The 25122-nt window shown below is 36.3% G+C and overlaps 1 protein-coding gene across 1 annotated transcript in view; it reads right to left on the minus strand.

Annotated features, from left to right (window-relative positions):
* LOC145668287 (alpha-mannosidase 2-like) overlaps positions 1-5843 on the minus strand; it is a 171786-nt gene extending 165943 nt beyond the window's left edge. The window contains exon 1 of the mRNA XM_081736010.1: positions 5678-5843. The gene's annotated coding sequence lies outside the window, so the exon portion shown is untranslated. The remainder of the gene's footprint in view (positions 1-5677) is intronic.
* Between the last annotated feature and the right edge of the window lie 19279 nt (positions 5844-25122).

Genomic DNA, 25122 nt, shown 5'->3' on the forward strand with positions numbered 1-25122 from the left:
GTGACCCCCAATTTTTGAATAACGTAATCACAGGTGACGAATCATGGATCTTTGAGTATGATCCCAAGACAAAGAGGCAATCTTCCGAGTGGCACACGCCGGCGTCTCCTCGCCCAAAAAAGGGAAGAATGAGCAAATCCAAAGTGAAAACGATGCTCATTGTCTTTTTTGACATCAAAGGCATCGTCCACCATGAATTTGTTCCTCCTGGACAAACCGTCAACGCCAAGTTTTACGTGGAAGTGCTCAAGAGACTCAAACGAAGGGTCAATCGGGTCCGACCAGACATCGGAGCCGACTGGAAGCTGCACCACGACAACGCCCCGGCTCACACCGCCTTTCTTGTGAACAGCTACCTGACCAAGGCCGGCATCCCAACGCTTCCGCAGCCGCCCTACAGCCCAGATGTGGCCCCCCGGACTTCTTTTTGTTTCCTCGCCTGAAACGCCCGATGAAAAGCAAGCATTTTGAGACGACAGAAGGGATCCAAGCAGCTTGCACCGCGGCTCTCAAGGCTATTCCGGAGAATGACTTCCGTGACGCCTTCAATGCTTGGAAATCACGCTGGCAGCGCTGCATCGACGCAGAAGGAGCCTATTTTGAAAGTTTTTAAAGAATTGTAACGATTGGCTCAATATTTTTTTTTAAATCGACTCAGTCCTATTACTTTCCGGACAAACCCTGTATATAGATAAATAAATAGACATATATAGATATAAAATAACAGAAAAACCCAATAACCGAATTTCGAAATGTATCAGCTTTCGTATAGTAAATGACGGTTGCATGGAGTCTGAATAATGGAGCGTGATAATTTTGAAAAGAAATTTTAGTAATCCAATTTTTATCTTAATAGGCCTAATTCATACTTCTACAAGCTTTCATCGTGACATCTTTTCAAAATTACTTCTAGAAATAGATTCACTAACTCCGAAACATTGTTGGTGAACTACCAAAATTACGTTTTCTCGCATATTCTGCCCATTGACTGAATTATTTTTAAAGAGTTTGATTTACAAAAAATCCTTTATATATTTACTATGTCCGTCCTCCAGCCCGGGAGACAAAAGATCTCGAAAACTACTTGAGCAATCATAACCAAATTTAGTCAGATTATATAGAGAAACAAAAGTTAGGAGTAAAGTTTGTTTCTGGACCCGATACTGAAACCGGAAGTGGTAGAAATTAACCATTTCCGGTTTTAACGATCGGCGTAGAGCAAGAACGGTAATATGTAGAGCAGGGTTTTTCAAACCTTTTACAGTTGAAGTTCCCCTCAACCACCAAAATCTGAACGCGCCACCCCTGTCAAAAATGAAATGTATCAACAACATGTGTCCCTAGAAAGACTATCACTACGATAAAGTATGTTTCGTTTATTAATCACTAATGGAAACGTCTCATTAATACAGGTGCTCTACATTGTACATGCTGACTACACCTTTTATTGTTTTTATCGATGTTAATAATTATAAATTTTGGTAAGTCAGATATTTATATTAAAATTGAAAAATACGAGCAGAGAGGGAATTTAAATAATAAAAACCGACACATTTAAATGATGAGCAAAGTCAACGGGATGTATGAGTTTGTTTCGAGTTACACAATTTATTAAATCTCGGCACATATTTTGAAATTATTTGTGAATGGCGGTAGTCCTTTAGAAAAGATTAAAAGTCAAGAATCGTCCCAAAAATAATAACAGAAAATTAAGAGAAAGAAAACTTAAACTCTCATGGTGTCGCGTCGCACGAAATTCTAGAGATATTTAAGAAGACGTACGTGTACTATTGTATAGAGATAAAAAAGATTGTTAATGGCCATCTGACAAGCATTATACGCGTTTAAGCCAAAGGTGAAAGGGTCATCCCTGATCGTATGTGGAACAGAGATGGCACAAAAGCTTACAGTCCACTATGTATTACTAAAGAAGACGGGTCCAGACTTCAGTATGCGTTTTGCATTATAAATATGTTCCATTGTAGGATCTTTTTATAAAAAGTCCTCGCGCCTCCCCTGACAACATTCGGCGCCTCCCAGGTTGAAAACCCCTGTAAATAACTAACAAGCCTTTTGCTTATCGCTTACAGCTGTTTCTGCTTGTTCTTTTTTCTGTTTTTCTTACCGTATACCCTATACCATGTTGTTTGTGAGAAGAACTCAAGAAATAGATAGATATAAATGGATAAAACTATATACGTATTTTTTTGTTTGGTTTTGTTTTAAGTTAATGATGTGCCTGACACCCTACTTACTATGTTTTTTATAATTAAAATAATGTTTTCCCTGTTTGGATTGGATTGGATTGCATTGAATTGGATTGGTTCAGATTTAACGTTCTTCAGCACCTTTCTTAGGCTCTAGAAAGCCGGAAATCTATATAGGATTCATTTCGGTTAAGTTAGAACAATTCTTACACTCGCAATGCTTACTTCAATTTTTTCAGCAATTTCTCTAATAGTATTCTCTTTTTCTCTAACAGTAATTTTTTAAAGCTATTTCTCTAACAATAATTCTCTGGTCTATTAGAATATGAGCTCCAAAAGCAGGCTGCTTGACGTAATTTGTTGAAATTCTTGGTCGACGGGCATGTAGTTTATTTTCAACTCTTTCACTTATAGTAATTAAGTAATTAAACGTACGAAACTAAGAGAGTGACTCATTTCCAAACTACTTGCAATTCTCTGTCATTAATTTAATAATAACTTGCTTGTACAATTCTGTTGTAACCCCTGCTCCAACGTGATGATTACGACTTACAGAAAGGGAGAAAGATCAGCTCTTAACGACAAACATGTATGTGTTTCTCCAATGCGTCACATCTACTTTTCACTCTTTATAGAGCAGAACATGAAAGTTAATGTTGATATTTGAACGCTTGTCATATATGCTGACCGAAAGACTTGCTTTGGTATGAAGCTATCACAAACCACCCAACGTTGATGGAAGAAATTCCGTATTGCCCTTGAAACCTTTGTTTAAAAACAAGAGTAAAAAATACGAAAAGCAGATTACATCGACCATATAGACCGATAAATGTGAAGTTATTTTCAAAAAGAACGTACAGATTAGATCACCCCTGGCTAAGAGAAAGTATATAGGTATTCAATTTTGTAATGTCGTATCTCACGAAACTGCTTTTTTGAATGAGGCATTGTAAACGCTTAAGCTTATTAAGTAGTTGATAAAGTACCTACGAAATGTGTCACAAAGAAGAAATTTAAAGAAACTACCAGAAGTAATGAACGATTAGTTCGAAAGCAGAAATCTCATAAAATCAATGTACGTATTTGAAACAAAAGAAATTCAAATTTCATTTAGCGACTACAACAGATTGACGTCATTGACACTCATATAAAAATAATGTCAATAAGCTTTATTTCTCTAACATTAAGTAAATTGACTGTAAGTTCGAAAATTTTAGTTGCTGCTACTCGTATCTTCATCGTGGTAAATGATTTTGTTTGAATATTTTAGTGCGTTTTTATACTAAGTGAGAAAAATAATCTTAATAAATGATGAATAGTCCAGTGTTTGTGATGGTATTATTAGTTACTAATTACTCGTATATATATATATACGAGTAATTAGTAACTAATAATACCATCACAAACACTGGACTATTCATCATTTATTAAGATTATTTTTCTCACTTCTATCAAAGTAACAAATTAAAAGTGATTTTTAATTTTCAAAATATATTTTCCCTCCACTAGATCCTCGTACCTTTCCAACCTACGTTCCTGAACCCAATGAATTCCTCTCGCGACCCCCAGGTTGAGATACTCTACTCTAGACAGTTCAATTACTGCATCCCCATCCAGTTATTAATTCTGTCAATATTAATAACATTATAATGCGAAATGTAATACCTACAAAGCTCAATTCATTAACCTATATTCAGTTTGGTAATTAAATTATCATATTAATTATTCTCCTCGAAGCCAAAAGATAACTTGAAAATATAGGACACTAAGCTGTTGGAAATTAGTGATTAAAACATTTTGAGGGTATCAATTTTCTTGAAAATTTGAGGGGACTTAAGATATTTAGGAAGGTAATCCCCTTCCCTACCTACAGGTTTGTCTTCTAGTGTATCTAAGCCTGCCATATTTTTTTTATGAGAATATGGGACACCTTCGATCTCCCCTCCTCCTCCCAAACTTTTCAACAGCATCCAATGAACTGTGACTCTGGTTATGAACAACAGTATAATACGCGAAAATTCAATAAGTTGCAGCTACTGTATATATTTCTAAGCCCTGGAGCAAAGCACAATTCTGTGTCTCTAGCCTCTCAGAAAGATCATTTATAATTCTTATGAATTTATCTAATATCTTTCTGGAGAAAACGTCACTCATCTTCTCTGTGCTTGTAGATGTAGAAGCACTCGAAGCCATATATGTTTGCCTGTTTTTTGGTTTTGGAGAATTTTCGTGTTCCCACCAGGAGCAATGGAAAATACCATTGCAAATTTTGCAATCAACTTCATAGTTCAACTTCGTTGCTTTCAGAAACGGGTACCTTTCCTACAAATGGGAAGAAAATACACTTCAGTTTAGGCATTCTTGTTGAATCAAAATTGGAACACTTCGCTTTGAATGAATTATCGACAGCTCAGCTCGTGCACTTTATCAAAGACTAGCAGAATATCCGTTCTTCGCACGGAGAGAATACCTTTCATTTTGGACATAATGGAGTGAATTTGGATTTAAGCGGCATCGGAAGTGTCACTGTTCGTCTCAGCCATCCCGAAAACTATCCATTCGACACTAATATAGGTCATTTTCCATCATATATATTCTTTCTCCCCCGGGTTGCGGGGCTGAATTTGCATTTTTCATCTCAGCGACACCGAAGACCATGGATTCGACACTAATATCGGTCATTTTCGATCATTTTTCAATATTTTTCCTCCCCTCTCCTAAGTTGTACCGTCAAAGTGAAATGGTGAAATGATAAAAACCATCTCAGGCCCGAACCTCATCCATGTCGCAAATTTGGTCGAGATCGGTCTCGTGATTCAAGAGTTATGAAGTCACAAACATAGTGACTTTCATTTATATACATATAGATTACCGATATCTCCGACTGCTAACGGACAACCGTAACTTTGCGCTGTGAGTCTATTGACTTCCTCGCTATCAAATCGGAGAGGGTGGTATGATAACTTACTCGAAGTTGTTACATGTTATAGCTTATTGTTCATTCACTAATTACAGGATTCCCTGCCAAAGTCAGAATTTAAAATTTTTCACTTTTCGCATAAGCTGAGATTTATAGCAGAAATGGGACGGGATTAAAATACAGGACATTCGGCTGTCCCGACTATAAGATGACGCAGGAAACTCGGGCCAAAATCGGGACTGTCCCGTTTTATACGGGACGTATGGCAGGCTTAAGTGTATCTCTCTCTCTCTCTCTCAATATATATATACAATTGAGATTGAAAATGTAGAATTGTATTTCCAAGTCTGATATTTAAGGTTTGGTTTGATAAAGGAAACTTAATTTACTAGTGGAAAAAATGAAAAGTAAACGATTAAGGAGTAACTATTTAGCAGACACAAAGAGCAAAACAATTCATAACCTGATTAAGTAGGAACAAATGCTTATTCAAACATGTGCCAAAGCTACTTTATGGACTTAATCTAAATTAAATATTCATTATACATACCGGTACATGTCCCAATGCGAAAATAAAATATTCATTTTCAGCTCAGAGGAGTGTGCTAATGCGAAGAGAATTCTTATGCTTGGATAAAACAACCGACAGCTTCATTGCGATTCACAACATTCCTTTCTAATGCTATTTTTACTTGTTGCTACGTTAGAAGTGTTCATAGCAACCAACTGTGTTAACCTTTTTAAAAACAGGCAGAGTCATCTTGCGGCACGCAACAGTGTTGTGTTGTCACTAAAACTAACTTCTTTGTAAACAAATCAATGGACATTTCTTTTCTGACCATAAGTTTTAATTTAATGATTCCATCGCGTAGAACTAGTTGTCAATTTAACGCAAATCAATTCTTAGTTACGGAGATATAAAGCGTCAAACAATACAAAAATGTGCTTACTTACGACCATCGAGATCAATGCTTTCGACACGGCAAGATAAACGATCTGTTCTGTTGTAACATCACATCGGGTCGCCTCTCTTTATTGAAATCTTCAGGAAATGATATATCAGTGGCGGTCTATATTGACGCAATTGGTTCACGAGTCATAATTTCTGAAACAAAAAATAAATTTGTTTACATACATTTTTCTAAATTGTGAAGTGTTATGGATTTCAAAAAAAAAAAAAAAAAAAAACTCCTACTTTTCATGATTTTCTGCTATTCTTTTGCCATCAAATACTTGTTACACGAATTCAAGCATTTCCCATATTAAAATCATAACTACTGGCACCACTGATTCTTCCACTGTCTTAGTTCCAAACGACAACTCGACAATTCTAACAACAAGTAGGCCTATACGATAAACGCCTCATTTCAGATCAGTGTGACCACCCAGCAAAAATATTTCGTACTAACCTACGCAGAATAATGTACTAGATCTGGGGAAAAAGTACTAAAATTTTATCTGCTCCCGTTTCACACTATTTATGACATTTTACGATATTAATGTCTTATTAGAAGATTTCCTGCGGATGGGGGGGGGGTGACTCCTACATTCTTGAAAGAACTCCCAACTTTATTTTTTTACAGTCAAAATTCGATACAAACCGTGTAAAACATTTATGCCCTCCCAATTTTAACTTTACAGCCCCAAACTAAAAATCCTGGTGGAATCTCTGCTTAATTTCGTGTTAGAACTCATTGTAAAATCACTAAAGTAATATAAGTATGACAAACATAGAGTGTCAGGAGAAAACAAGATATATCATAAAATGGGCTTATTGAGAAAATTGAGTTTTAATTCCTTAATAGCCTACTGTTTAAACGAATCACCTAATATATAATATTGTTTACTGTCATCATTTATTAGTTTTAACCCTTCGTACCTTGACACTTTTGTACCTCATATTTGCCCCAATAGTTACAGCACAAAATCGACAGAAATTGATCTGTTTCCTCCCGACACCTTTAACAGTGAAATTTTCGTGCATTGCTAAATTATCATGAGATTCCTTTTTCTCTCCCAAATGTATTTATGAGAAAAGAAGAGGAGGAGAAAAGTACTAGATTAGTTGGTGAACGTACTAGAACACTAAAATATTATAAAAGGTACTAGATCTACTTAAAAGTACCTGCAGTGGTCACACTGTTTCAGATGTTGCGTGGAGCTGGTATAGTGGGCTCTCTCATGCTCGAAGCTGGATGACCGTCGTGGAGTGGTCACTACACTGTGAATGTATTTCTAATTGTCCAGCGCATGAGAGATGAGTGGAGGAACTATTTACACTTGATCGTTGATAATCTCTGTAATCTATGATTTATTAACGAGAAGCAGAAAGTACTGAAATTGCGCAAATTTCCACCACGACGTTGCCAACTACAGGATTAGGAAATTGTATGGAATTTTGCACCGAAATAAAATGTATAAATGCCATTCCTTTATGAGATATACTTGTATTACATTCTAATATTTACAAAGCAAAATGTTTACAGAACATTTCACGTTTACAGCTTGAATTCTTGGATTTTAAATCCTACAGTTTTTGAAATGTCATACGTTCCTTTCCATGGTTTATCTGTGAGTTGCTGTAAACTCAGTGTATTTCCTTAGGAAGAACTCGCTTCTTCTGACATCTGCTAGTCTTTGGGTCTTTAAAATACATTTCACTATAGATATCATTTTCGTGGCAGTTTCTGTTTGGATCACTAGTAAAATAGAAAACACCGTATGAACATCAGGAGCAGAGAAGAAAATTGACTATTGTAGTGTTTATGAAAGGCTTCTGGTCAGACCTAAGAACACCTAAGAGCTCCTGAGAATCGTAACTAAGATGCAAATGCAAATATAAGGATCATTTATAGAAAAGTGAAAGAACAGTTACTGAGATACGTCGTGGACACACCTGAAATATGTAAACAAATGCTTGTTTGTGATTAAACAAAACGGAAAATGTAAATAAATCCTTATCTCTGATTCGTCTAACGCCTGTCCACGATATTTAAAAGGAGTTTCTACAAATATTTATATTTTTTGTTTATTTTATATAAGTTTATAGAGAGCGTAGGTTCAGCTAGTATGGAAATAAAAGTTCACATTCTTTTAACTGATTACACGTTATGAAACATTTAGTAACATGAGATTTAATTTATATTATTATTATTATTATTATTATTATTATTATTATTATTATTATTATTATTATTGGGATTGTAACAAGGGTTAATTATTTGTTTTTTTCATCTTAGGAATCAATATTTTTTTAAAGTGTGATGATTTGTTTTGTATTATACAACCATTCAAGTATAATAAAATTATTTTTTCTTATTTTTAGACTACTTCCGTGGGAGCGACAATTTTGACGGACTTGTTTACGCTGAGAATCATCAGGTAAGGAAATGGGATTTTTGTTCTTCTTCTTATTATTATTATTATTTAATATTTAATGTTGAATGCACATGATTTCTTATTTTTTGATGGAAGACCACAGAATAGAAGTATTTGAAAACAGAGAGAAGTGTATAGTTTTTTGTAGGTGATTTAAATAGAGAAATCATTTAGTTAGAATGGAAAAAAAAGTAGGAACGCTTATAAAGTGTAAGTGGAAAAACTACCATTAGGAAGAACTAAATTACATATAATAGAAATCGAATACACTTGTTAGCTAAGAATTGAAGTAAATGGCAAGCTTTCTAAGGTGTTAGATGGGTATTTTTAAATTTGTATATTTTTTGTGACATTAACTGGGATCAAACCGGGGGACTTGGAAAAAATGCTGTATTATTCAACCAGGTTTTATATACTAACCTTGGAAGGGACGTATGAAATTTAGTGAGTTGAGTTTAACATCCCTTTTATGAGCACAGCTATATCTTTTGTATATTTTTACAAAAAACACTGTTTGTGAGGGACAATTGGAATTACACGAACCTTTACCTGGAATTGAACCCGGCTGTCCCACGCCAAAGGCGGGCATGTTAAGTGATAAGCCACAAGGGTAACTATATGAAATTTTTTGTTCCACAAATGTTAAGACTGAGTATTGAATTATTAAAGGTAGGAATTAAATTTTGTAGACTGTTGGTAACTACAATTATTTAACCCGTTGCGTATGAGGGATAAAGTTTTTTGATGGGAATTATATTAAGCGGGGGGATAGCAGGAAAGATGCAAAGTGGAATATGTATGTTGAGTACCATTTGAACATTTACTTGTGTGAATGAAGGAAAACTTCATTCAGAGTGGGAATGGAGCCCGGGATTACTTGCATGGAAGGCGAGAACGGTACGGGGAAACAGTTAATTTAGTATTTTATATTATTATCTTCTGGAAATGGTAGATGCTTTTACATCAGAATGTTACTGAGTTGCTCCGAACATATCATTTGAAAATGATTTTCTTAATATGCATGTCTTTGACCTGTAAACTAGTACGCTACATGAGACAATCTTAAGAAATCTTTAAGAACGATATTTTCTCACCTTCGTAAATAATTAGAGATGTTCGCTAGGCATAGGTTTGCTTTGCTTTCTGTTCTATAATTTGATATCCAACAATTATTTTGGCTGTTTTTCGTAATATTGATAATTAACTTAAAGTAGAATTATTATTATTGTGATTTACATTAAACATGAGGATGTACTTTATTAATGGAGTAATGTTGGAACATGGTCGAACTGATTTTGAAATTTTTTGTAATACTGTGTATTGCAATCAGAGTTTAACAAGTGTACAGTGGACCATAGAAATTCTTGATGTACAAAGTCCGTGAATTAGGCAACCCAAATAACGCCCGTTCCAAGCATAATTACGCATGGTTGAGTAGCTAGAACAGCAGCATGAAGTATGCCCCACCTGTTAAAAAAACAAATCGTAAAGTGTGTTTTTGTGCAGGAGTGAGGAGAAACGCTGGCTGACGAAATGACAAAAGGGAGTCTTTGGATACTTGTACTCACAGTAAACAGCACAATACCAGAAAAAATATACGGACATCAGAGGCGCCGATGAGAAGGTAAGTCAGAGGACTTAAATAATCTTATAATTAACTCAAATGAGGGATTATAAACAAGTTAACTTACTTCAAATTGCTCTACATATATGCGTATCAAATAATATACGGATAGATTATGCGATATATGTAGTAGGTCATTTTTTTTAAGTAAACACAAAGCCTTGCGCTGAGTTTTGAAATTATTAACAGTAGTCCTACCTGCAAATCAATTAAAATATGGAACGATCATTCGGGGAAGAGCCCAGCTTCCAATGAAAATTTTGGGGGTCTAACAGGGCCTGAGCTCCTTGGTTCCGGCGCCACTGATTGATACGTAATACTACTTCGAAAGAAGAACTTATCCGATTTCATTATTCGTTAAATGACTTTTGAGAATGCTAAATATTGGTATGCAGTAATTTATTTGTAAATATTAAAAATGCAAAATTCCATAACACTCAAACGAGTTGGAGAACTTATCGGTACTAAGCGTATTTCCCCTTAGGTTGCAAATAATAGGCAAAGGTTCCTGGTTTGTATAGTATTTGTAAAAATTCACACATTGAGACACAAGGAGAAAAGGGGAGAATATAGTGTCAATTAACAATTTTAAAATGCATGAAATTAACGGATAATATCAAATATAGAACCATTAACAGAATTAACTTTGTAACTTGTTTTCTCCATTCATTTTTTCCCTTTATTTCAGGATTACATAATCACTGATTCTCTCCACTGGAGATTATCTTCGTTTAGCAGCATCCAACTGGAGCTCAGCCTTGTAAATGAAACATAGGGAAAAGTGTAAAGGAAGAGGGCACGAATCGAACCCCGACTGGAAAATTAGGAAATCTCCACGCTAACCATTCACCTAAAGCGTTACTTACTCTGGCTCGCCTAAATAAAGAGCACTTTCTTGTCGCTCAAAACAGTAGCTTATTTATAGTCAAATAGATTGGCAAAACAGAGGAATATGTAATTGAGGACTCGCAGGGCATTATATCATTGTATTCACTAAATTATCAACATTTCAGATTTTTTAAAAAACAAAATACAAAATTCCTTTATTTTGAATAAAATGCTGCACGTATATTATACAAGTAAACAGACTAAAAATGAACCAATTAACGCGCAGGAATCGTGGTTCAGTGGGCAAGGCGCTCAACCACTGCGGTGCGCGGAAGTTTTTTTTTTTTTTTTTTTTCATTTTTTGGAAACATTTCCTTAAATATAAAGTTCTGTTTTGAAGTGCTCGAAATAATAAAATCAACTCGTTTCGTCACATTTCAAACCTCAGTCACATTTATTCACAACGTCCATCATTTATATACGAAGACGCTAAAATGAGGAACGTTAACATTGTTTTAATGGGAATAGATACCAACCTTAAACCACACATCCAAAATGAAAATTATTTATGTTCCTGATACCTACTGCAATATACAAGTATATATGTAGAGAGAGATATTGGATGTGTGAGAGACACAGGAGGGAAAGAGAGAGAGAGAGAGTATGTAAGAGAGATAAAAATATATATGCTTGTATTTTTACTTACAATGTAAAAAGTTTTTGTAATTCATAATCTGGATTTTTATAAAGCGATTTCAACCGCTTGAAGCGACTTAATGTTCATAAAGCTTATTTTTCTTAAAGCTTTTTATAATTAATGTCGCAAATAGTCCGATGCTTTGTAATATGTGCCAAAGAAACAAATGCATGGTTTTAGGAGGATTGTATCGTCTACCCTTTGCTTCTATTGATGGTATAATACTAACGTTGAGTTTATGTTAAGTTTAACGTTCCTTTCAGCAGCGAGGCTATATGAGACGTTTACCTACTGATTAGCGTGGAATCCGAATCACATGAGCTCACACCAGGAATCGAACCGGGTCTCTTACGTCAAAGGTGCGTACGCTAACTACTTAGCCACGAAGGAACTCGGTATAAAAATAGAATACCACTTATTACCCCATATTACTTCACCGACAGATTTCTGTTTTATAATAAGTTAAAATAGTATTTCTGGACATCGTAGCGAAAAATGTATTTATCATTTCATGCGCTATACGAAACATACAAAGAACAAACACAAAAACGAAACAAGGACAAGGATTCAATGTAAAATGCTTTACCTCTCTCGAATAAATTACTCAATGTATTACAAGTGCATATCTCAAGCATTTCCAGTAGAACTACTAAAACGCGCTGGCCTTATAACTTCCCTGTGTGGTTTAGTGGCTAGCACGTGCGTCTGTGGTGTAAGGGGTCCCGGGTTCGATTCCCGGTGGGAGAACTTTTGGAATTTTAAATGTTCTCGATGTCTCTGTGCTCGTGTTCCTGTCACTCAAGGTTACTGGAAATAACTGTAGAACGTGTATAACCGAGTAGGAACAGAAGTTATTGACAAAGAGAAAGCAAACTTTGCTAAATGAACTTCGCCGCTACCTTTCGCAAGTAGGAGTGCACTCTTAAAGTGTCAATATTACGAACTGCAATAGCCAGAAACCCATCTTAAAGTTTCTGACTCTCCGCATAAATGATAGAAGGCGTTAAGATATCAAGAGGCAGAGTGAGGAATATCTATACCTTACGCGCAAAAGGTCCCGCTCGAGTCATTTTTCTTGTTGTAACTAATAAAGTAGCCATTTGTTACAAGTAAATTATTTATTCACCATATATTTATAATGCATACAACAATAAAAATGTTCAAATCAGTTGTAACTATGAATATATTGACAGTGTCGTACTTAGGGAGGTGGTTATCGGGCTCAAGCCCCTCGAAATAAATTTCGTATATACCCAGTTCCATTAAAATTTGTCGGCACTCAAAAGGAAAAACGTAGGTGCTAATTCACGTTTTGTGCATGGCCCCTCCCCGAAACAAAATCCCAAAATACGCCACTGTTTATTGATGTCACTAGATATATTATGGTTACCACAGTCGTTGTGCAAAAAATGTTCTTTGCTCTTCGTATCCATATCTGTGGACAGTGCGAATTGCTTTATGGTATTTTTCAAATCGTACCATTTCACAGTTTGTTTTTGACGAACCAAGTACTTTTGCGATAAAAAACTTCGTATTTTGTATAATTCCTTCATCCAAGGGAGCAATCCCAAAATTGCTTAACAGTGTTCCCGATGTCATTGCTGTTTTGAGTGCATAAGTTTTGCCCCAACCTTACCTTTGGTCAACTAGTTAGACTGCGAACAGCAGGAAGAACATATAAAAGAGTTTCGTCAATGTTCTCCATCATTTTGTGAAGTGGTACGTACAGTACATCATAGATGGTCGTGTATCTTTGACAATCCACAGTTCTTTCAGGCATATATTTGATAACTCTCTTAGAAATGGTATAGTGCGGCATAACTCTTTCAATGGAATCAGTTTCGACCATGTGTTGGATGTGTTTCATGAATCTATTATTAGTTCGTCACATTTACAGTAAAACTAATAGATCCGTTCGTTAATTTCAGGCATAGCTTTGGGTTGTTTGTGACCTCCCAAACACAAAGATTTTCCTCAATTTCCTTCATCGACAATCCACTCAACGAAAAGTTCTTGCAAACGTGCTTTGTTCTGGCTTAAATCTCAAAAAGTATCAATGTTGACTGGAAGGGGTACATTTGGGTTACTAGCAATTACGTCAATAGAATCTTTTTTTTTTTCTCCTCAGCCGCTCCTAGTGTTTGGTACTTTTCTCTTGATACAAATCAAACATGATGTCAGTGCACAAACGACCTTCGGAGAGTTTGAAGATATCTTCCACAAGTAGCCAAAGTAGTCTCCAAACGTCTTACACATAAGCCGTTTGACAGACTTTTCGGGCGTACACCACAAAGTTAATCACAATTGCTACTCTCGTTTTCTGCGTTGGTAGATAAGTAACTATATCATTCTTATTTAAAAAGTGTTTTTTAAGTTCTTTGAGTTGTGCTTTATTTGTTTTCTTTAAGAACCCATCATCTGTTAGATAATACTATGTAGATGTAAGCTCGTATTTTGGTAGTGTCTCAATATCGAAACTTCTTGAACATGCTATTCTATGAATCGAATAGTATTTGTTTCTTGGAGCGCCGACTCAGTTGCAGATACATGTTTCTTTGTCTTTGGAAATCGTTTATGTATGGGATCTAGAATACCTTTAGATTCCTTAATCAACCTTTCTTCAATGAAGTTTTGTAGCTGGTATCTTCTTTTTCTTGCATACTGACTAAGTACTCAGCTATTACTTGGTCAATTTTTGTTCCTGTTGTAATGTTAAAAATTCCACAACTATCAACTTTCGGGAAGAGATCCCTTCGCTCAAACATAAGAGTTAACATTTCTGAACTATTATGCTGCTCTTGACTTGTTAACGACTTTGGAAACTCGTGATGAAGAGCATATTCATCATCTTTATTAAGGCCACAAAACTGTCTCAAAAAGTATGTTTTCATTCTCATGTTTGATAAGATCGTGTTCTGTCACGGCTTCTTTTCGTCTGGTTACTCCGATTATACTCCCTTGGCTTATTGTGGTGTTCTCTAATGCTTGATCCAATGCAACACTGCTAAATCTATTGTTACTATGCTGAACTGTGAAATGACCGTTTTTAAAGTCATTATAGATAGATCAGAGGATGTTCTTGTTCTTGTTTTAAGCAATCGTGGTAATATAGAGTACACCACCGTGCAGAATTTGTTCTGTCAAATGAGAAGAAAAGTGGCAAACAGTCTCTTAGGCTGCACACATATTCTCTGTCCGCTCGAAATAAGTCTCGAAGAAGAGGAGCCAGTGTGGACACAAACTGTTACCAATAAGAAAACACTTCACTTCTTTGTGCTCCACTTTCTGTAAATTTTTCAAAGTCCATTCTGGTGGCATTCAGGTTTTCGATTTAGATAAACTTTGTGCTTCATACATTGATAACTCTTGAAAACAATTCGGAATACTTAATTATATTAATCTGTTCCATGAATGCCTTCCACTCTAATGTTTCCGTTACTTCACAAAGCATTCCTATTGCTCTAACTCCCCTGTCATAGTGGTTTCCTTTCAAATTGCTTTCAGCAGTATGTGAATCCATGGTATCAATCTGAGTAAGATTTCTAAAACTCCACTGCCCTTGAGGTATAACCAATACACGCAAGCACGACTTTTTGAAGACGAAATCCTTCAAGATCAAGAAATATGTTGAAAATTTTTCGGGTTGAAGGAGCTGGATTTCATTAGTTATATGATATACTCCTTCGTCCCACCACAGTGAACTCTCTTCAATCTTTAACCGGTGCAAGATATCTTGGAAATTACACATTATTGAATAAATAGAGTCATACTGAGTTGCAGGATAGGGTAGAACTGAAGTGTACCTCGTAATGGTCATGTGAGATGGATGTTCAGACAGTGCATTCATTAAAGCGTTTCTGGAGGGAATCTCAACTTCCTGAGGGAAATCTGCTTGAGGTACGTTGGATCTTTGCAAGAAATCTTGAAAGAAGTCATATGAGATCCAAATTTCTGTCTGGCTGTTGTATTTCATTTGCTGTAATTAGGTCTCTTCTAGGAACGAAAGTACTGAGAATACTGCATCTTGTTTTTGGCTTTGTATAATACAATAGTTTTGGGCATCCATATCTTTAGTTCTTATGTGAAGACGAAGAGGTTAGCGGAAGATCGTGAAGCATGGAAGCTTCTCAGCTGCGGCAAGTGACTTGCCAATAAGGACAGAATACCTATGATGATGATATCTTCAGTGAGAGTTCGTGAAGTGACATTAATGTCAAACGTTCCCAGGTATCTCTCTGGACTATCGGGTTCTTTTAACGAGACATTAGGGTAATCATTCAGATGATGATCTTGAAACAAGACGAGTACTGTGTCATGAGTTCCATCCATTCCAGAAAATGTAGCTTCTCTGTCTAAATTATCCATAGCACCTCGAACAGGTATGTCGTGTTTTATTGATGGTGGTATGAGAATATGTTCTCTCCTTCAGCCCTAATAATAGTCCTGTTTACTAGCATTTGATCTTGACGTAGTAAATCATCACAACTGCAGCATACTCCGTGACGGTTGAATATGGTGATGAGAGTTCTGGATCTACTTAAATGGTGTACCGGTACTGCTTGAGCATTAGCGATATATGACGCTGTTCTATTTTTTAAGCCATTGTGTTTAAGAAATAAGATATCTGAAATAAGGTAGGGGGCGCGGTGGCTCAGTGGTAGAGCGTTCACCTCCGGTGCTTGGGGTCCCTGGTTCGATCCCAGCTCGCGCCGTGTGGACTTTGTGGTGGACAAACACCGTGCTCGTGGGTTTTCTCGGGGTTCTCCCGTTTCCTCCCACTTTCTTCATTCCACCATTTTACTCATCTCTCATTATCACCGTCTCCTTTAGCCTAACCGACATAACCGTGGGACGTAAAACTTAAAGATTTCATTTCATTTTCATTTTTGAAATAAGGTATCATATCTATGTTGAGAACCTCATGATGTCTTGTAATCAAAGGCAAGTACTTTGAGATATAAACCGTCTTTAATCTATCTTTTGTAAATTTTGAACTATTCAGTCAATATGTTATATTCAATAGATTTAGAGTAACAACCAGTATTTTATAAAGATGAGTGTTCTATATAATTTATCTTTAAATCATTGATCATCGCTTTATTGATGGCTTCGGCGTTAACCTCGACTTTTGGTCATAGTAAGGACTCCAACAGTGCTGCCACCTACACACCAAAAAAATTCCCCTTATACTTACTGTGCTAAAGGGGAAAATGGAAACGTTTAAGCGTTTTTTTCCACTTTTCATTCCTTCCCATATGCACTACTGGCAAGCCACCTAAAAGCCTATATCATAAAAAGTAGATCGAGATATTATTTGTATCTCCACGGCAGTTACAGTCCGAGCTGGAGGTCTTTCTATGTGACAAAGATATTTCAATTAAATCCAAAGATTGTTAGAGTGATCAAAATCATAAAATATAAAATATTTTATTGCTCTTCTGGTAATGAATCAATCAAGACAAAACTTTCAGTATTATATTTACCGTATAAATAATGTCCATAATTTTTCTTTCTTGCCTAGAACCCAGTGTTGCCATCCACTAATGGCAAAAATTCAGTAAAAGGGAAATTTTCAAAATTTCCCTCGTTTACTTCCCTCTTTTGTGTACTATTGACAAATGAATAATGTCAGCTAAAAGCCTATACTATTACAAATCGAACTAGGTATAACTGATAACTTTGCGACAATTACAGCTTGAGCTGCATGTATTTAAAACGATCACAGAAAAATTGATGAAATACGAAAGGACTATTCGAGATGGCGGCCATTGCATAATAATGACCATAATTCAGAACATGTGACCAACTTAAAAAAAAAAAAACACTAAAGATAGTAGAACTCGGTAAAACAAATAAACCTTCTGGCTCAAACTTCCAACAGGACTATCCTAGCTGTTAGACTATTTACAAAACGGGCTTAAAGGAAGTGAAGAACCGCTGGCAAAAATGTAATGCTAGGCACGGTGATTACACAAAGATTAATACCATCATAGTGTCAGAGTTCTCCATGATCTCTTCTAGGCGATTGCACGAACTTTTTGATACTCCCTCATAAGTGCATTTAAAAATATACATACAGGGTGTTAATGAACTATACCGACAAACTGTAAGAGGTGATTCCTTACATCAAAATACGAGAAAGAAGTTTATATGAACCTATGGCGAAAAGTGCATAGTTTCAGAGCTAGAGCTGTCCAAAGTCGCACAAAAGCCAAATTTCAACAGGCCCTATTTCGAATTCCAGAAACTGTGGTTGGTGGTCCTTATCAGTGTAAAGGAAGCCATGCGTACACAATCCAAAAGTGCATATGTCATCAATTTTTAATAGGTGTACAGGGTATTCTCTACAGGGTGTAATTCTTAAATATGCTCTCAATAGAGTTTTCAGATATACCCTGATTTCAAGGAGGGGCCAGAGTAGGCAAGAGGTAAGCCTTGACAACAATGGACATCGAATGCTTCAGAGGGAAATCGGAAGTGTTAGGAACCGGCATCTCCATGTTTTCTTGTGTTCAGAATAACGTGTGATGCGATTTATCTAGTCACGTTATATTTCACGTTTTCTTCGCTTATAAGCGTGAAAGAAAACATCGCAGCATGAGTTTTCTCGAATACAAGAGACCGTGCTGCTGACAATCCTTAACACTACTGACATTGCGCCAAATGATTCCGTCTTCACTGCTATCAAGACTTATCATTTGCCTACTTTGAACCAATCATAAAGTCAGAGCATATCTCAAAATTCGGTTGAAGACATGTCTGGGAATTTCACGCTGCAGGGAATACTCTGTACACCCACTAAACATTAATGAAATGTGCCTTTTTGGACTGCGCATGCATAACTTACTTTGCGTTGATAAGGACCACCATCCACAGTTTCTCAAATTCGAAATAGGACCTCTTGAAATTTGCTTTTTCGCGATTTTGGACAGCCCTAGCTCTGAAACTATGCACTTTTCCCCACAGGTCCATAAGAACTTTTTCTTTTATTTTGGTGTGAGGAATCACCTCTTACAGTTTGTCTATATAGTTCATTAACACCCTGTATATTTCAAGATGACGGAAAGTTACTAAAAAATTGCCTCACGATTTCTATGGATAGAGTTATTCCACTATTTCCGAATGCGATAAAAACGACTTGACTTAGTCTTGACTTTGTGAAAAGTTACTTAGGAACACTTGTGAGGGCCATTTAAGCGACATCCCCAACTTGCAGTTATTGGGTCGATGCATAAGTTCGTGCGTTTCTTATATTTTATATTTATTCTGCTGTTAATTCAAATACAAATACAACATAGACATAACATTAACATATTCTACGAGTGTAACAATATATTGCATACATTTTACTGTCACTCACATTAACTCACAATCACTCAGTGGTGTATTCACTTCCACTATCTACCACCTGCCAATATTCAGGTAGCAGTTTAATGCCTCGCCTGTAGAATTGTTTTGGTTTTGACGAAGAAATCTGTTAGCCGTTGGTCAAGAGAATCTTTTCTGTTATGTTCTTTCAGCAATTGCTTCATTTCCGTACACTGCACAAATTGTTCTTGCAGCTTTTGCTACACTGGATCCTCGGTTAAACTCGAGGAGTAAAATGTGACGGAAATGATCACTTTTCTCAACTTGACATTCCATATTAGTTTGTCAGAAGTATATACAATAATACGTTCACAATGAAAAAAAAAAAAAAAAAAACTGTTTCACAACACAAACTCCAAACTAGGGTAAAACAATGGAATAACGATAAACAATCGCTTCACGCCGCATTTTTGCCAACCCAAAAGAAAACCGCACGGGCTTATGCATTGACCTTATACAAGTGCCGATATTTGAAACTTGAAAGTGCTTCTGAACGCTGATTACCTGATCAAAACGGATTCAGCTAATCATAACAAAAGTTGATACGAGTGCAACTAAACACAAAAAATCCATTTACCTCCCTGGTCCAGTTGGAAACTAAGCCTTGCCCCACAGTTCGTCAATTTTACGTCCTGCATTCCAATTCATAACACAGCTTTTCTCATCTTCAGTGAATCTGTCCTCCTTTCACTGTATCCTTTAGCCTAGCCGGCATAAACGTCGGACATAAAACTCAAATATTTTATTTCAGTATTAACGTCCTTTGTTCCCATGCTAACGGTTCAATCTCGGACCAATTAATATTATTATTCCTTTTCTCCGTGTCCCTTGCGTGTTTAAAAATGGCATTTCTTTCTCTTTCTAAACTCACATAATCTTTGTGTTGTTTTAATCATTCTTTTAGTTTTTCCCCCCATTTGACCAATATAACGACTATTGCAATCACTGCACCTTATCTTGTAAACCACTCCTCCTCTTTCCATCACCTTTTTCTCTTTCCTCATGCGTAACACATTCAATAGTATCTCACTCCCTTTTCTGTACGTAGAAACGTTCCCTATTCTTTTAGTGTTCTCTTAATTATCTCCGTGTCTTCCCCCATTCGTTCTATTCCCCATCATGTCTGCTTTTCTTCCTCTCCATCTTCTTTCTTATTTTTCTTCTTAGTATTCTGATCCTTTCTCCTTCTTATCTTTTCCATTCCTTAGCTTTCCTTTATCATATCCGTTGGTCTTCAATTGCTTATGAAATTCCTCTATATCTTCTGTCACTACCAATCTAAATTATCTTCTCTTCCATATTTTCTATGAAGTTTCTCTTTGTTGATTTATCAACATCGCTCCTTTTATGACAGAAGTTCCCTGGTGCACACTTCTTCTGGAATCATTCTACGATCACCTCGTCTCCCTTCCTGCTTATTTTCATATCTAGAAACACAATGGACTCTTTTTCATGTTTTTCTACTTCCAATTTGAGTTCCATGTCCTTCTAATCCTTTGTTTATTTCACAAATTTATTAAGTTGCCTATGAGTACCTTTCCATATCCTGAAACAATCATTGACATAACCTTCTGAAAAATATAAGCTTGTCCCCTCTTTTCCTTTTACCTTCCTTTTTCCAATCTGTTCATCATTATCTCCGCCAATACATGATTCATTTTTAATATTATGCTCAGTCCCTCATTGAGTCTCGTTAACTTCTCTCCTATAATGCAGAAACTATTCCTCCATATGGTCTTCAATGCTTCTGTGAGTTTTTCTGCACCCCAACAACAATTTTCTTTTCTCCCATTTCCTCTTCCACGGCTTTCAATATCCACTCTCTCTTCAAGCTCGGCGACATTGCCTTCACATCAATGCTAAACAATAACGTCCTACCCATTATACATCTCATGTTATTCAGTCTGTCCGTAGAATTTTTAACGCTAGAACTGTCTTGCTCTCATCTTAACACTTCAGCTATCCTCTTGACTTTCTCTACCTGAGGTTCACACAGATTCCCTCCGCAATCAAGCAGCGGCCTCAGTCTTATAACTTCCTTGGGAAACCCTTTCATTGTTGGAATGATCCCTTCCTCATTTAAACATGCTTGGTAACCTTCTTTCTTTAAAGAGCAAATAACCTTTTATTTCTTCCTTTATATCCCCCCCCCCCTAATCACTTCATATGTCCCATCACGCAGATCCTCTAATTTTGCCTTGTATCATTGCTTTTCCATCACTACCACTGCACCCACTTTGCCTGCTTGCTGCATTTTTTTCTACTCATTTTTTTAAATGTCACCTTCTCTTCTTTCGTAAGGTTCCCCCTTCATGTTCTTCTTAACCACCGCCACAGCCGTTCTCCTAATTTCCTCTTTATCCTCAATCTGACTAATGGCTTGTTCCACAGAATAAATAACTTCTTCCACTTCAATTTTTCCTCTTTGATTTTATGTCCTAAGTTTAGTAACTTTTTTTTCTTCCTTTAACACTGATACATCACCAATTACTACCACATTTTTGTCCAGATCCTGTTCAACCTCCTTACGCCACCCTATAGACATTCCTTTTCTTTCAAGTTTATTCCGTACCTTTAACTGAAAACACATTTCCCACCTTTACAGTCTCTGCATGATAATGTCCCTGGTAAATATAAGCAAGCCGTCTTCTATTCACTCATTTAACACAGTTATCACTTTTTCACTCTTCTTAAGAAAACTTTCCCTGACATGAATCACATTCCATGTGAGTTCCTTCTTCGTCTTTCTAAGTTTTTGAAATTCTTCGTATCATACTTCACACATTTCTTTTCCAATTCTCAAACCCCTAGGTATACACTTTTCCACTAGACACTTTCTCAGGACCACAATTGTTGTCTCTTATATGTTTCAACTCTCCTTTTCAACTTGATCAATGTTTATCATAACTTCGGAACAATTTTTTAATACATAAGTGTTGTAAACGGCAAAATAATTTTACGTCGATTGCAAACCATGCAAGTACCTAGATATGATACATATTTAAGTATATTTCGAAATAAAACCTTTCCAAAAAATTAAAATTTTCAACCTCTAGAAACTTCATTCCTATTCATTCGAAACAAGTCATACCATGACCATGGTATTCAACGCTAAGGTACTTTCGATAGGTATTATCCTGTCCATCTCTGTTCTTCTGTATGTGTATTAGATGCTTCCAAACTTTGGACATTTGTGATACTATGACATCCTTAGTTTGCAACACTGAATAATAAATGTAGTTTTTTAAGTTTTCGTTTGACATGCTAATTTGAAATATGTAATAATCTGACAGTACCATTTGAAAAAAAAATATTGGGTTGGGTTTGTTGGGTATTTCTGTTTATTACATGCAAAGATGTCTCCCTCCTTATAGTAGTTTCGTGGAAAGTTTTCCTTTTCTCCCTCTTTTAGTTTCTTCGTTATCACGGTTGGTCATTTTAAATGATGCACCCTGTATATATATGTATATAAATTACTCCCAAATATAGTGTGCCTCTCAATTGTAAGGAGTTTCAAAAATTCACAAACAATAAATTCCACTTCGTCCGACTATCAGTGCTATAAACTCATTTACATATATATTAGAAAATATCTGACTATGTTACTGAGTCCATTGGTAGGAAATACAATATACTATGTTAAGAATTTCGAAATTTTGTTAAGATAATCATTCCATAGTTGGTGATGAGGATATATTAGTTAGTTTTGATATCTGTTCCCTGTTCACCAAAGTGCCTCTTCAAGATACACTTTCTCTTCACAAAAAAAGCTTTAAACAGAATATAAATACGTTTAAATTAAGTCTAACTTCAATATATTTAAAATATAATGGGAAGTTTTATGAACAAGTAGCAGCTATGGTATCACCATTATCACCAGCCACTGCAACTTCTATATAGAATGTTGGGAAGAGAAAACATTAGAAACCGCTAAACTGAAGCCAACATCTTGGTTTCGATATGTGGATAATACGTTTGTAGTTTAGCTACATGGAAGACATGCATTATTAGAATTTGAAAATCATTTAACGTAAATAGCATACATCCCAACATTAAATTAACGATGAAGATCGAAAATGAGGGAAAAGCTCGGGCCAGTTGAAATGAAAATGAAATGAAATCTTTGAGTTTTACGTCCCACGATTATGCCGGTTAGGCTAAAGAAGACGGTGATGATGACTAATGAATGAAATGGTGGAATGAAGAAAGTGGAAGAAACGGGAGAACCCCGAGAAAACCCACGCACACGGTGTTTGTCCACCACAAAGTACACTTGGCGGGAGCAGCGTTTGAACCCGGGGTCCCATGCACCAGAGCTGAACGCTCTACCACTGAGCCACTGCGAAGCTCCTAAAACGCAATACTAGGCTGCATTTAAAATTGCGAGCGCTCTGTTCACTGCGTGACATCATTACCTGACCAGAATGTACTGCTGACATAGAACCAATTTACGTAAGCTGGCAACTATGTTTAAACTTCCAACCTTCTTTCTCTCGCTTCCAGAGGAGAAAACGAACACTTGTTGTCCATACATACACATACCAATTTTTGTAATGGTCTCTTCTACTTCTGTCATGCGCAGAAGTGTCGAGGGATCTAATGTCCGAGGGTAAAGAGTACTGACCTTTACAAAGCAAAACTGAAGGAAAGCTCGGGCCAGTTGAGTCATAGCGTATACAGAAAAATAATTCATACTGATCTTTACTTAACAAAAATGAAGGGAAGGTAATGTCATCTCTTTAGACAATAATTTGTCTCCAGAAATAGGTTTGAAAAGATTGTGACATTGGCTACCATATTCCTGACATAAAGCCAAGGGCGCCGATTTCTTTGTAAATTTGGGGGGCCCATTCAGATACAGAAGATATATACAGTATATATGAGGATTTTAAGGCAAATTGCATTCAAATTATGCAAAATATTGTATATTCATAAATACAACACGGGGGCCCCACATGAGCTTTGGGGAGGCCCGGGCCCCCTCAGGATCGGCACCCTTCCATAAAGCCATTTTAAAAATTTTCCTATTTCCCTTGTAACCAGCAGATGGTCCATTTATCTAGATGTAAGCCAACATGTGTGTTGTGTCAATCTTTTTAAACGGAAAATCGCTGGCTGCAGGAAGGTTAGTCATACGACTCCCAGCTTTCACAAACCGTCCTGAAGTAGCCATTTTCTAAGTATTATAATCACGTTATAACCACTACTAAGGAATGCGCAGTGGCTCAGCAAGCATCCCGCCACCTGAAGCTGTCTGCCAGTGTCAAGACTGCTACATGCACTGTAGCTCTGGTGACTGTACGTATCGCTTAGTCTCTCCCATCTCTCAAGTTTATCAGCATATTATATCAAACATTGAATCGTTTTGAATCTTTTTCTTTTTTTTTTTTTCCGGAGAAGAAACTCTTTCTGTAACCTAATTTTTATTTACAGAGTAGACAATCTTTCTGAGGCAATACTTTCCGTGTAGAGGTTAGCCAATCTTTCTGCAGCTCGCATTTTCTTTCTGCGACATTGTCGCATCATCGCCTGTTCTGCTTTGGGGCTACTGCCTTCCAGGAGCAGATACATAAACAAGAAAGGTAAAATTTTTGGTTAAACCAGAGAGAAAAAACTCGTTTTCTCTAGCTACCTGTTGAGATTCCCAAAGAAATTGTTCTTCCTAGCCGTGCCTACTAATGTGAGCCGCTACATAAGTTTGCTCAGTCACAGATCGGTAAAACAATGATTGCATGTCATTCCTACTGTTCTTATTGTAAGATTCTGTGAGATGAAGAACTAACAATAAACCTAATTTGTGGTTTTGTTGGCAACCTTTCCCATCACATTGATTACCTCATGTACTGAATGGAAAACAAGCGAAATCACAGCGTCACAGGTAGAATTGAGTACTTTATTCTAATTTAAAATACTCGATTATTATGAGTTTTTTTTTTTCTCGCTGTAATTTTCTATTGGTCCTTATTCATATATAAATCTCAACAGAAAAAAAAAAAGCTGCTTGAACAACTAAACATCGCTCTATGCATAATGAACAAAAATGTAAAAAGCTTCATGAAAAAAGAATTTCATTACAAGTTCCACGCTTGTGCTTTTAGGG

Source organism: Thermobia domestica, chromosome 13, assembly GCF_964235325.1.
Source record: "Thermobia domestica chromosome 13, izTheDome1.hap1.1, whole genome shotgun sequence".
Lineage (NCBI taxonomy): Eukaryota > Metazoa > Arthropoda > Insecta > Zygentoma > Lepismatidae > Thermobia > Thermobia domestica.